Below are 15,243 nucleotides of genomic sequence, written 5' to 3' on the forward strand. Positions count from 1 at the left end.
TTTCTAAAAAATCGTAACAATGTGAGAGATAAGTAGTTTTCAAAGAACTAAGAATGAAAAATTGCAGAATCGAAAGTCATGAAACCCATTGTTTTTTATTCAAGATAATTTTCCAGCTCTATTTCACTTGCGGAATTATTAGTCAGCAAAGCATTATTCTTTGTAGTAGGAAGATTGATACTGAATACTGAGCACGCGCCCATACCAGACAATTCAGACAAAACTCTCAAAAATGTTCGGCCTTTTTCAATCAAACCTACTGGGAATTGATATTTCATTAGAAATGTTATTAGCAAATAATTATTCTTGTTTAAGTAGATGAGATCGGAACCACTTTTTGAAAACACTTTTCATCGTACCGTACAAAATTTTCATAAATTATTCATTTTCAGTAGGCTTCATTACAAACGACTTCATCAAGAAACTTTTATAACAGGAGATCAAGAGGCCTTTTTTAATACGGTATGACTTGATTTTCTACAAATAATGTAATTATATGCCCCTATTCGTTCACTTTGTAAAAGGATCTCTCGAATGAATATTATTTATTGATTTTCAAAAATGTTTTAAGAATGAAATTCGAATACAAGTTTAGATCTTCACATTAAACTGAATTACTATAATATGCTTGCTAGAGTTTGAGTGCTCTGTTACTTTTCAATTGATATATTTTATACGTAGGCTAATGCTACAAACTTCAACATAATTACTCCAATATTTTATGCGGAATAATTTCTATCCATAGTAAAATATTTGAAGGCTTCGATACTCAGCCATCACAACAAACATTATGTAATAGTTTTTTTTTTGTACTGTATTGGAGATTTCCAATAGCAAACAGTACTATAATCAAGTTCCACTTCACGTGAAAAATTAAACAAGCTTATAGTCCTGGCAGAGTCAATCAGTAAACAGAGTTGAGAGAGACAAAAATATTTGAGGAATAAAATAAACTTAATACAGGCAAAATTCAACCCCATCTCTATTTCTAACTGAATTTGAATCACAGTATTTGGAAATGTCTCTTTTCAGAGCTCCCATTCTCTACTATTGATCCTTCTCCTGCCAATAACAACCAGGAACTGAACAGCCTCTTTTTAATTTATTACTCTGTTTGTTTTTTCAACGTTTCCGTACTTAAGAATTTCATCTCTCCAGTAATAATAATTATTAAGGTTCGTCATGAGCCGAGATCAGTCGACTTCTGTCATCAGCAAACATTAATTTAAATCAAAACGTTTCTTTCAGTTCAAAAGAAGCGAATACAAGGCATCCCTGTTTGTTTTGGCCTCAATCGGCCAGCAAATTCGTGCAAACAAACGTGAGGAATTTTCCACTTTCCACAGGTTGTTTTCAACGCTCCATGCGCAATCGACAGGAGACAGGAATAGTTGAGGAAATCGCCACTAGATGGCTCTGACAAACTACTCAGTTAAAAGCAGTTGACGGAAGCAGCGTGGCTTAGTCTGAGTCTGTATCTTCTCAGTGCTGTAGAAGGGAAGTTTGTAGTGCTGTTAGAAGTGACTTGTCGTGTTCTGTGTTCCGTTCATGTAAGTGCGTCTGTATTTGTAAACCTCAGTACGACAGCTTACAGGAATTTTCACACTTGGCAGTTACCGAACAACCGAATTTTGGATTACAGATTACGTGAGTACCATATTAAAATGTTTTCCAATATTTTGAAATGTGAATTGATTTTATGTTAGGGAAGGGGTTGATCAAAGTGTTTAAATAGTATAGTTTGAACCCTGATATTCCTGATGAGAAGATAATAAAATATAAAAAATTTTCAATTCTGCTGTGATGATTGAGCTTGAAGGGAAGCAAGCTAATTTTTCCCACAGTAATAATAAATTATGAATTTATGATAATTGAATTTTTTATTGGCAGAAATATAAAATTACAACATCTTAGAAATACATGATAAAAGCAATACAAATTTTACAACATGGGATGATACTAATGCCAATTGAATAATTCAAAAATAATTATATGAAAGGAGTTTCAACTGAATTCAATGTTTTCTAATTAGATGCAGGAATATAATTATTTACGTTGTCGATTTGAATGAGGGATTATCAATCTAACGGTTGATACAGTCGACAAAATAGGGTGTCAACATTGTCAATATTGTCGATATTCTTTGAATGAAAAACTCAATAACAGTTGGGTTATCACAAACAGGCAGCCAAAAGTAATTATTAGGGGCTTATTTCAACAAACGTGTAGTAAGAATTTTAAATTGGTTCTGAAAATATAAATCTTAAAAAAATGAAACTTTATAAATTAAATATTAAATGTTTCAAGATGTTTAAAACTTGTTAACTTTAATTTATAGAAAAAATATAAGTGGAATTATTAGTTTATCTCCAGGAGTGATAATTTTGATGAAGTTCAATCTACTACGAAACTTGTACTTGTATGTAGATCATGTAAAGCAGTTAGGCTGTTAGTACTGGCTGGAACGAAAGTTCGATTAGGTACTTATTATTTATGACTGGATGATCAAGGAAGCTGGGGTAAAGAAGAGAGAAGATGGTATCATAAACATCATACACTATAATAAGACAAGAAGCTGAAATCCCACATAACAAGAGTGCTACTAGTTGCATGTTGCGCTGACTGGAAAGGAAATTGCACTTCATAGCAGGAAGCATTTGAGAATTACACACTCTGATACTCTGTATGGATGGCTAGATCTTGGATTTATCACTATTGTTGAACTCTTGAGCAAGCCATCAGTGAACACTATCATGATGTCGTTCCCAGCTGAATCGTAGAGTCTCCTCTTACTGTTGATACTACGCGTGGAGAACTTGATAACCGATCATAATAGAATGATTTATTGTAGATTCGAATGTTTGAAGAATGCGGAACCACTTGCTTGGGTGATTTCAATGAGGAACTATGATGAATACAAGTTATTCTCATCACAAGCCTGGTCGAGGGTGTTTTTTCGTTTGGATTGTATAATAAGGTATTGTATTGTATAATTTAGTTACATTGATTCTATAGAAGAGGGAAAACACAAAGTTGTAATGACAATAACTGTATCATCAATTTGGGTAACCTGGTATGCCTATATTGGACTTCCTTCAACTTCACTTGAATGGGTAGGCTTAACATCATTTATCATAATCGTATGGTAGAAGTATACTGTATTATTTATTTTTATACTGGCAGGAATAAATATGCTTACAAAAACAAAAGAAGATTCTATAGTGAGGAAAGTTAAGTTATACATGATACTGATAACTTAATAATTAATCAGAGTCTAATTTTTAATTAAAAATAAACCCCAATCTCCAATAATTTAACGAGGATAACATTTTGGAGAGAATTTTGTTTGCTGTTAATAATAAGAATATTTTGTTTGCTGTTAAGAATATTCTGTTGTATCTGTGCTACGATCAGTATAATTTCCATCAACTCATAATATTTGTTCTTGTGGTTGATCTATTATAGACAGTAATTAAATGCAAGCCTCAAAACGTGCTTGTTACTGGTAGGTAATTTAAAAGATAAAATTATCGGGAGATTGACCCTTCAAAAGACATTACAACTTTACTGCGTTGCGAATTCTGACACGGAAGAATGCGCTAAATCGATCAGACAATCGGGATGTTCTGAAGTTTTGTTAGTTGATTTGCGTTCAACCACAACGTTGTCAGTTTGGAGTAATGCGTTTCATGTTGTGCCCGCCGGAAATTCGTGTGAGTGTTTGTCAGCTTGACTTAAATTGGACAAGAGTGTGAGTTGATTGAATATGACGAAGTGGTCTCACATCGGAAGGGGAAGAGATATACGTGTTGTAGAGTTAGTTATTTTTTTAAGAAATCTTTTCCAATAATAAGGTGCTATTAATTTTCTGTTAATACTAACTTCCACATGTCAACATTTGAGTAATTGATTTTTTCATAAATTGAATGATTTCGAATAATACAGTTATCTTTAAATTGATTACAACACTGTTAGAACAATAAAAATTGATAGTGATTCATGTTAGAGTCTATAATTGTTAGTTGAGAAGGCGAATAATTTGAAATTGAAAAGAATTAGATGTATATTGATACCATTTATTGGACTTTTCCTATGTTATTGACTGGGTTGATTTTGATTGCTCCAAATTGAAGTATAGGCCAGTGTCAGGTCATGTAGAGAAATGAATCAAATTTAGTGTATTTAATAATTTACCCAATATTTCTCAATTCATAGAACATGGTAAAAAGTATGTCATATTGTGTTGACACAATGGAACAATGGCAAGTAAAACGTCAGTAGTGAGAGCAATCGCATATTATATTATATGTAATTGTATGCTATTATGAAGAAAAGTAGTTGTTTGCACGAGAATATTCCCCACTATTATTCCCCAATTATCTCAAAAATATTGAAAAATTGTTGAATATCGATATGAATCCATGATTAAATCACAAACCCTTTCTGATCAAGGACGAGAAGAGGTGTGTTTTTTACTTCGATTGGATTATTATCAGTCACGGAAAACTAAAATGAATATTCGATCAAGTTTTATCTTCTCCTACGATCTGTGATAAATTTCGATAACATTTTTCTGTTCTGGAATGACCCACTTTTCTGATTCAATTATTTATGAAAAGAGCAGCAAGAATGGATGGGATATCGGCAAATATTGAACTCACCAATAATTGTTTTATTTTTGTTTCCTTGGGAACAAAATACAAAACACAACAGCTGTCTCCGTTGTAGAGTTTCTATTTCGATAATAGAGTTAATAATGAATAACGTGTTAGTACTATTGAGTTACAATATGAGTTGTACTAGTGATAGATGCTCCCAAACAATATCGATAGATGTGAAAGGTTTCGTTCCCAGTTGTGGAGTTATTGTTTATACTACTCGTACAACAACGATGTTCCATATTTCAGCAAATATTTCAAAATTTATGTCCAGTTTCCTGTTTTAAACGAATGAGATTACAAGTCGACACTGCAAGTTTAATTGAATCGTAGAGAAGTATTCAGCACGTTTTGAATTAATTTCTCTCGGGCATGATTGCGGAGCGATTGGAATCACTATTCTCTCTTTCTTTCCGACTCTTTGTCTCTCTCTCTCTCTCTCTCTCTCTTCCTCGGCGAATTCTTGTGCCTTTGCCAAAGCGTCAGGACGCCGACCGTCGCCCAGACATGCGGACCGGTCCATTCTGTGATAAATGAAATAAACTAGCGATAACACATTTACTGTTATTTAACTGGAACGAGCCCATGTTTTCCTCCGCTTGATGACACTATCCTGCAGTTTTTCAATACTGTAAATTCGCCATAAAGCTTTCAGCAAATCGTAAATTTTCTGATATTGATAATACAAACACTATAAAAGGCCCACTAAAGTGTTCGTAGATTTTTTCGTCACCTCCCCTTGACATGGGAATAAATAAACTTTTGAACAATCCATATTTTTTCTAATATTTATCAAGTTTAATAGTCTCTCTCAATTTTCTTATGAATGATTCATCTCCTCATAGATAAAGTAGAATGATTCAATGATTCGAAATCAATACAGTAGCATTCAAAATTTGATTTCCATTTGATTGTTGGGAAGGTTGTTTTGTTCCAAAACTGCACAATGTTTTGGAAAGATTATACATCTTGGAATGGATCGAGAAACCATCTTCATTATTAAGTATGTTTGATGCTAAATTATCTTTTCCAAATCAATTAATACAATAATTATTGAATTAAAGAATAAATGGCATTCCTTGATAGTACACATGATAGAACATTATTTGTATTGTATTGAGTCTTCAACCAGCTGTTGTGTTGACGAATAGGCTATAGACGAATAGGCTTTTCTACGAGGATAATCTAGAAATAATGTTTCTAGACAAATTAAAATCCAAATCTCCATTGAAACTTTGGAACAGAATGTCAATTTAAATGTGGTTATTAGAAGCATTGATTCACAGCCATTCATAAAATCATCAAACTCTAATGAATGAGTCATTCATGAATAATTGCCATTCTGGATGATGCATTTGATTATTATGTAGATGCAAACCTCAGATTCCAAGCATGTGCAGAACTCGATGATACTCTACGTACTCGTAGTGTACAAATTGTGGACCCGTGGATCAATTTACTGTACAGTGAACAGTAACAATTGCAATCATTATCGCTTCAGTTATTACTGATCGCTAATCAATCATACAAAGCTATAAGCTTCTGCTAGTCACTGCAATAATAATTATTACTGCATTGCTAGATCCAATTATACTTGATATCACAAATTTCACAACATTGAATTCAAAATTATACAAAATCTATATTTTTAATGAGATAAGCCAGACTAGTTCATCGACCTCTACTAGAGATAGTTAGTTTCAATCTTTTTGCTCTGCAGTCTTTAGCATGATAAATTGATTAAATAAATAATTAATATTGAAATTGATTAAAACAATTATCAATATTGAAATTGATTAAATAAATAATCAATATTGAAATTGATTAAATAAATAATCAATATTGAAATTGATTACTCTTTAATGTATTAACACTTTTATTCATTACTTAACCTTCCGGTAGTCGCGCCCTTCTCAATCACACGAGCAGTCGCGTGTTGTATTTTGTACAACATCCAATTTTCCAAGTGTTATGTACTCTGTTTACTGTCAAAACATATTAATTAATTGTAAGCTATAATTAATTTTTCCATCTTCTTAGATTATTTCACGCCTATGAACATTTGGATGATTACCTTTTCATAGCCCAATATGGTACATCAAGCAAAGCCATCAATTCTGTATTATTGGTTCGTTCACAGTCCCCGTATACAGTCCCCGAGCAGTCTTTCCCTATCTTATGCACAGTGCGACTTATGCACTGTCGCGACTAGATGGCACCTGAAGACTGAACCATTGCTCGGTTGATACTGCAACTCTGTGGAGTGATGGGGTAAGTGTAAGTTTTGGAATGAATAGGTGACTCATTCACTGACACCACCCCATTTAATAGTTTTGTGCAGCAAAAAAACTGATACTGTTGTACTTTTTACAACAGCGCGACTGCCGGAAGGTAAGTTACGTTACTTATGTTGCTTGTATTACACTTTTATTCATTACTTCTACAATACTAATTTATTTATGAAAAACAATAAATGGCCTGCAGTTTTGAAGAGAATGATAGTTGGGAGAAGAGATACTATACAGAAATTTCAGTATTTAGTCCCACAAAAAATACACTGTCTGTAATCACTTGTCCACACCTGACATAGCCTACTAACACTCTAATCACGTATCATCCAGAACAAACTTGTCTTGGTAGACTATCAAATCCTATCACAAGCATTCATTGGAGTGTTAATGCTTGCAACTATGGTGAAACAGTAGAGAAGTTGAAGGAAGATACCAACGATCTATATATACTAATGTTAGTATATACGTTTGTATATATAGATCGTTGGAAGATACAAATAGGGTAGTGAGGAAGTGGAAATACAAGGACAAAGTTATGGAGAAATAGATGCATCAAGAAAGTAGGCTTCCAATGATGGTGATGATGGAAGAGATGAAGAAGGAGATGATGGAAAAGAGAAAGAGTTGAAGAAAGGAGACGAGATTGAGGAAATGGAGGAAGAGGAGAAGTGATAGCTAAAGGTGACGCTAAAACGCGTCGTCAGATGTCGACGGAGGTGGAAATGAATAACGGGGCGACGATCACCAAACAATCAACTACACATGTTTAGTATATCTATATTCAGTTCAGTTTCATGCCGAAGAAATGTTAGGAAGCTGGAGGTGTCCAGCTACATAACGTATCTCTCCTATATCTATAGCTGCATAGAACTTGTATAATTATATGTATATCTACAACTACATAACATACCGTATCCCTCCTATAACTATAATAAAAATGACCATCTACATAACGTGACGTAAATCTTCTATATCTATGTAGTGACCAGCTACATAACAACATAACGTGTCTTTTGTATATGTATAGTTAGTTGTATTAGTGTCCTCGAGGTGGTCACGACACGATGACTTGGCGCCGCTGTCGCTCCTACATAAATAATACGAATTTGTTACACGACGCTTAAGCTTTTAGTAAATTATTAACTTCATCACCCCAAAATGTTTCACTTATTTCTTCTTGACAATGGCGGACAATTCCGACGCCGCTACAATCTCGACAGTTAGGAGTCTGAACTCAACTGAAAACTATTTGGGGACTATTTTATTATACTATTTATATTATTTTACTATTTTTATTATACTATTTTATTATACTGAACTCAACTGAAAACTATTCGGGGACTATTTTATCAACTATTTTATTCAACATTTTCGCATTGAAAGAAAGGGACGTGAATGTGGCTATGAAACTGAGTTCTACTCTTAGCTAGGGAATTTATATCGTATTCATGTGGATTCTCACATTGAAAAATAGGGATGCAATAATTTAGCTTTGAAAATAACTATGGATACAGTGTTAGTTGTGAATTAACATTATTATTGAATAATGGAGTAGAAATGCCCCGCACAGTATTCATTCTGTGTCAACTGATATCAAAACAGGCCAACTTGTAAAAATACTAATATTTTATATCAATCTGCTAAGATAAAGTAGAGTTTATAGTTCAGTATTAGCTCATAAAACGCTAGGAGCAAAAATGTTATGAAACAGTAGGAGTAGGCCTATTGTACATTGGTAGCTTCAGGCTGCTAGTGAAAGTTGAAGAGTACTTGAACAAATGAATGCATTTTGTTCCTTTTCAATGGACGTCTCTTATAGTGTACACATTCTGTCTTTTAAACTGAACTTGATGCAACATGATAGTCTCCTATTGAATTTCCACCAGAGTAAGTTACGTCACAAAGTGAAGTTCATATTATTATGTACTTGAGTGTTTAGTACACTCTTCAGGACGAAGGTTGAAACTCTCCAGTTCTAATTGATCATGTTTCAATTTGGTTGCAGGAATTTGAGCATTCTTGTGGTCTATTCCCTTTTAAGCTTTTATGTAAGACCAGAACTCTGAACCAAGAAAAAAATGAGTAGTTTCGAAATAATATAAAACTTTTCTCGTCATGATATCAATGTTGTTTTCCAAGTGTAGTCACTTTTCAATCAGATTATGAATCGTAGAAAAGTTTTTCGAAGTGTTTTTGAACTCATATCAGCAATTTAAATCTTACTGACAAATATAGTTCCTACTCCACGAAATATAACAAATATCACTTATATATAACTAGGCATAACTTGTTAGTTACAAAAGTAACTGTAAAAAAGGATATTTTGTAATGCGAATAGAATTATTTAATCGATTGCAATTTCACATTTATTTTATGTTATGATTTTTCAATGCTACAAATTTAGAAATAATAATAAAATTCTATTTTCAATTACTAGAAACACAAGACAATAATAATTTAAAGCACTTTGCCCTCTTATTGATAAATAAAACTTATTCAAGTTTATTTGTTTTGGTTTTCTTGTACCAGTCTGATTTATTTCATAATGCATCCAAACGATAGAACGTGCTTAATTTGATTGCTCGTGTCACATACAAGTTCAATAAATTATTTTATGAATATCAAGGTTCTGAAACTAATAAATTAACAGTTAGTTCTGAACTAATCATGTTCATGAATGGAAGATTGAACTATTATTTACCATTTCATCAATAATATCGTGCCAATGGATGAATGTGAACTCTGATTTTATGACAACAAAGTAACAGCCTGCAGGCTCAACGTTGTAAGTAGGTTCGTAAAGCCGTTGTTTTTAATTTGTGTGTTGAAATTTGGAAGATGCTCCGAAAAGAAACAAACATTCGGAGGCCTATTTCTTCATAACATTATTCGTTTATATTTCTCACATGGACCATTGTCTGTTGCGAAAGCATTAAGATCAACTACATCTCATAGTTGCCAGGGTTTCAAAATATTCAACTATTCGTAGCGGTCTGACCTAAAAATTGCAGCTCGTCTCGGATGGGGCTGAATTGAACTACATATTAAAAGCAGTGTTTCTCAAGGTCCACAGATGTCAACCTTAACGCTTTAATGTTGGAAATGTTGTGCTACGACAATGCATTTCTGCTCGCTCAAACATTCTGGTTCTATCAAAATTGATTATTCCCATTATACTTGATAACCACATTGTAAATGACCACTACCAGCCCTCTTGCTTGAACAATTGTTCAAGTCGTATCGTGAGAAAATCATCTTAAATGTCTCGTATCTCTTTGAACTCAATCTATCTATCCATCTATCTAGAGCGCTCACTAATTTGATTCTGAGCCAACTTACATTTTCTAACAGATGCTATAGTGTTATAATGTCACTCGGATCATTTCTCACTTATCAAGCAAAATCCAGCACTTATCAACAAGTTTAATCTCATTCGAAAAGATAATGAGAAATTCCTCATTTGTTGAAAATCCTTAATCTTAATTTGAACTACTTTTGTAGCCCATTTGATATTAAATGAACGTCAAAAATTATTAAATATTACACTGTTAAGCTTGAATATCCTCTACATGAATGATCTCTCTACAAGGACTATTTTGAAACGCTGAATAGCATATATGTTTCCTGAAAGGTCATTGAATGAGTAATGAATTTGGGATTTCATCACTGTATGTGCGTTTACTTCTATAACTATTACTTTATTTTTTCAGCTTTCTTTTTTGAATTTGTCTCGTATCAGCCATCGTTCGACAAAAATTGTTATTATTGGCACTAGGGCTTATTTTATAGTGCCTATAGAACTATCTCACGATGAAACTTTCTTTTGTTAGTTTCCTCCATGACTATTGTTAACTCCACCACAAACAGGTTGGTGTTCCCATCCATCATTCCAAATGTCGAAACCATGTCATCGAAGCCTCTCTGTTCTCTTTTATTGAATGTTACAATCTATCTGGGCTCCCTTCTCTGTTTTTGTGCCTCTTCACATTTGTGCCACTCTTGCAGGCACCATTTCAAAACTGCTCTCGATTCTACAAATTTCTCACGATAGCGAATCATTCTCATTCTCAAACTAACAACAGACATATGAGATCAACAGAGAGTTTATCTGCCCAGTTTTTTGTTAATTTTTCAGTTTCTCCCAAAGCTCGAGTTGTTTCACAAAGTTCGCTGAGTATTTTCGTAAGAACAAGTATATTCTTAGATAGGCTAGCATATTGATCAATGATTATTTATTGAAAGCAATAATATTTCTTTTAATAAAAAATAGGATTCTCAATCTCCATTATTTTAACATGGATTAATCAAGAATAATGAGCGTAAAATGAGAATAAACTTGAGTTGAATGAGCTATGTAAATCTTATATCTACTGCAAATAGATGATTCACATTGTCATATAGAAACTCATAAATCAAAATAATATATTTCTCTGTGTAATTTTCCTTCTATTTAATACCATTATGGAAAATTATTCAATGAAAAAAATATTGAAACTGCTGACAGTAATCATCTATTATTTTTTGTTAATCTTTAAATGTAGAGTCTAATACCAGACTAAATTGCATGATTGATCCCGAAGTTATACACTGACACTCGAAGCCGTATCTGCATTCACAATGAGTCGTTTACGTGCAGACAATCCTTTTCCTTTCATTATTTCCTTATTGGGTCATTCGCCAGCATACCATTTTCGTAGTAGCAACTGAAGAAAAGTAGCCAGCATTTAAGAGCGATACAAGAGCTAGTTACAACTCTAGCTGAAAATAGAATAGAACCTGCCGAGGCTGCAAAGGGGAAACAGAAGGCGACTGGACATGGCTTCACTGGTTAACTGATCGGTTTATTTCTGTTAGGTGTTACGTGGGTCTCACGTCTGCCAGACGAATTGAGTCAAGTAGGAGCAGTGAGCACTCACTCCATAAATTGGCACAACTTTTTTCGACGCTTTTACGCGAGCCGGAAAAGGAACAGAAATGAACTCGTTCTGGGAGTGCGGGCCGATTCCCAAGGCCACCTGTTGAGTGGAAAGACGAAGACAGGGCGTTAGCCAACGCACCGCGCACCGGACATTGGCTGCATTTAATTACATGTCGCCCGCCGTCTACCACTATATTGACATTCACTTGTCACCATTGATTGGATGGCAAGCGTTGGTCTTATCCATAAGGAATGCAGACAGTTTGAAATGAATCTGTTCATTGTGGGACCCACTTTGAACTGTCAGTATTGATTCAATGAGGAGCATTGGTATTATCTTCAACGATAGCTGACAGTCTGAATTGAATTTCAATCCGTCGAACCGTACAAATTGGTTGCTGGGAGCTGGGAGCAACACACTCTAATGGACTTGCATAACTGCGTCATTCCACTTCCCAGCATCCACTTCCATGTGCACCTTATAATGGCAACGAGTCGGCCATCCAGTTCAAAGCACTCTCAACTTGAATAATAATGTCCGATCTATTCTCCACGCACGATCACTTCTATTTAAATTGTTGTTGATAATCAACTGAGGGCAACACTCGAGTGAATGAGCGCAGAATATTGGTGTGTGTTACTCCTAGTGAACCTTCAATGGGAGGCTGAACATAATTTCTTATGCGAATTTTATGCGCAATGCCATGACTATCTTTTACACTTTGACTATATTTATTTTTTATTAAATGAATGTCTCCCGAGTTTACTTTTTCTCAAATAGGTTAATACGACAGAAGGGCGATTTTTATTTATTTTTTTTTTTTTGTGTAGTTGAGAAGTTGATATTGTGGTAATTATTCATATTGAATGAAAAAGACTAAGAAATTGTCAAAAAACACTGATTTATTGATAATTAGAAAGACCGGTTTCGGTTATTACACCATTGTCAATCTCTGATAAACTCAGAGATTACATATACTAAGAGATTATACTCATACTCAGCCAGCATATACTCAGAGATTACATTACTCAGAGATTACGAATAAACGATTTTTATTTAAGAAATGTGAAGTTTGTACACTAATCATCCGGTCCACCACTCAATCATAATTACAGCATTTAATGGGTACCAAACTGATCTGAATAGGTTATTGGCTCAATAATGACGAATCCAAACATTTATTGCTTCTTTTCTTCAATTGTAGATAGTCGAAAGTAGGATTCGACTCCTGCTTAAGTAAAGTATGCATGAGTTTGTATACATTAGTTGAATTGAAATGTATTCACTCATTTTAAACACACAACTGATATTTCCAAGAAATGTGAAACATTCAATTTTCGAGTCAATAGATTGCACTAAATAAATAGAGGAACCGAAGTGAATAGAATAGATTGCCTGTGTCAAAGTAAACCTTTTGTCCTTGAACACTTGAACACACTATGTGCAAATACTTGCATTGATCATTGAGGTAGAAACTGCATCAATATATTCCCTTTCAACGCATCATTCCACAGGATTTAGAGAAAAGGCGGGATATGCAGAAAATATATAGATTCCATACTTCCAAATCCTTAGATTGATTTCATGTATTCTTAATCTATATATATATATAAAAGCGAAATGGCACTCACTGACTGACTGACTGACTGACTCACTCACTCACTCACTCACTCGCAGAACTAAAAATCTACCGGACCAAAAACGTTCAAATTTGGTAGGTATGTTCGGCCCTTTAGAGGCGCACCAAGAAATCTTTTGGCGATATTTTAACTCTAAGGGTGGTTTATAAGGGTTTAAAGTTCTTTTAGCATGTATATTCTTCTTATTCCAATATCTTGAAATTATAATTGAAATGTCCATACCATATGTTAATATAGAACTATAATCTAGAGAGAGTACCTCTTCGAAACAGTTGTTCTGGTAACTAAATTAAAAATTTTGTCTGGTTGGCATTAAGTTGAGTTGACTTTGTTAGGTTGGCACCAAGTTGAAGATTGAGATGCAATTATCCAGGACCTCCTAAATACCAATTTATCCAGTTAGCCAAAATTAGCGTTTTCTCAGCTTTTCTGCGTTTCCTCACCTTTTTCAATAATTGATGGAAATATATTTCAAAAAATTCAGTACACAGGTTTAGCTGAGGTGGAAGAATTTTGTTCGCCTAAGATACGCCGATATAGTAACAGGTGTATTCCGAGATCAAATTGACATAATACGTTCAAATTCGGTACAGAGGTTCCGCTGAGGTCTACATGCAGGCGAGCGAAGCGAGCCCGCTGATCTAATTTTTGGACGATCCAGTCGGGGGTCCAGGGGGCGGAGCCCCTTGGCTAGACGGATATGGCGAGCGAAGCGAGCCTGACGGCTAGTCAATGATTATAAAGCAATGACCTTGAATGAAGGCACGTTCGTCAGTCATCTCGAACTTGAGCTATGCAATTGCATAATAGGCCTATATACTTATAGTCACGAGTGTTACGTGTATACTCATATCAAACGAAAAATATTCAATGTGTGGGATTATTTCTCTCATTCTTTCGCAAGTGTTATCAAGTTTTCTGATGGTACAAAACTTTGATGTATGGGTTTAGAGGAATGAAAATACTTGTTTCTTAATTCATTTATGAATGAATAGGAAGTATATTTATTCATTCAAAGTTTTTCCTGCTCATCATACTTCAATGTGAGAATGAGTAGAATCAGGACAGTGTCATCTGAAACAATTTCATTAATGCTTCACTGGGTTTTTTTGTTCTACATGTTTTATACCGCGCTACTGACTCTGCTTTCAAATGAGATAATAAATCCCCAAACAATTTTGATTGTGTAGTGTTTGCATTGTATTGATATCATTTAAAAAGTAATTTGAGCTTCTAATAATGATTTGTGACCGAAAACCCTCAAATATTTGATAGAGTGCATGTGTGGTGTTTGCATTGTATTGATACCATTTACAAGCTTCTAAGATTCGTGACTATACAGCCCCTATTCAAGAAACAGATTGAATTCTCTGATTCTGAAGTTGTGTTAATTTTAGAGCACAATATCTCACCAAATTTCTAGAAGCTTCCATTACCAGTAGAACTGTTTCTAAATATCTGCTCAAAATATGGCTCATTAACATAATATATGTAGAACCTGAGCAAGCCAGGTCACTCGATATTATTATTATTATAGAAGTTGAAAGTCATCCCAAAATACGAGAAACTTGAATGAACTGTTAAGTCGAACATCCACATATTGCTTATTTGCGAACATTCATGCAAATTTTTGAGATCTGTGGAATTTATGAATGAAGTGAAGCACTTCTGTTTACATGACTGTTTAGTGCGGTGGGTTGTGAGTTTTGCATTTTTTCAATGTTTGTTCAGAGGT

General features: G+C 34.1%; 1 protein-coding gene across 2 annotated transcripts in view; it reads left to right on the forward strand.

Annotated features, from left to right (window-relative positions):
• The first annotated feature begins 1,452 nt into the window (after positions 1-1,452).
• The window catches only part of LOC111044344 (ras-like protein family member 11B), a 34,168-nt gene continuing 20,377 nt past the window's right edge, over positions 1,453-15,243 (forward strand). Inside the window, exons 1-2 of one of the 2 annotated variants that reach the window (XM_039424008.1) lie at positions 1,453-1,647; positions 2,852-2,977. The gene's annotated coding sequence lies outside the window, so the exon portion shown is untranslated. The remainder of the gene's footprint in view (positions 1,648-2,851; positions 2,978-15,243) is intronic. The other variant, XM_022329458.2, reaches the window with a different exon arrangement.

The sequence above is a fragment of the Nilaparvata lugens genome, chromosome 3 (assembly GCF_014356525.2).
Source record: "Nilaparvata lugens isolate BPH chromosome 3, ASM1435652v1, whole genome shotgun sequence".
Taxonomy (NCBI): domain Eukaryota; kingdom Metazoa; phylum Arthropoda; class Insecta; order Hemiptera; family Delphacidae; genus Nilaparvata; species Nilaparvata lugens.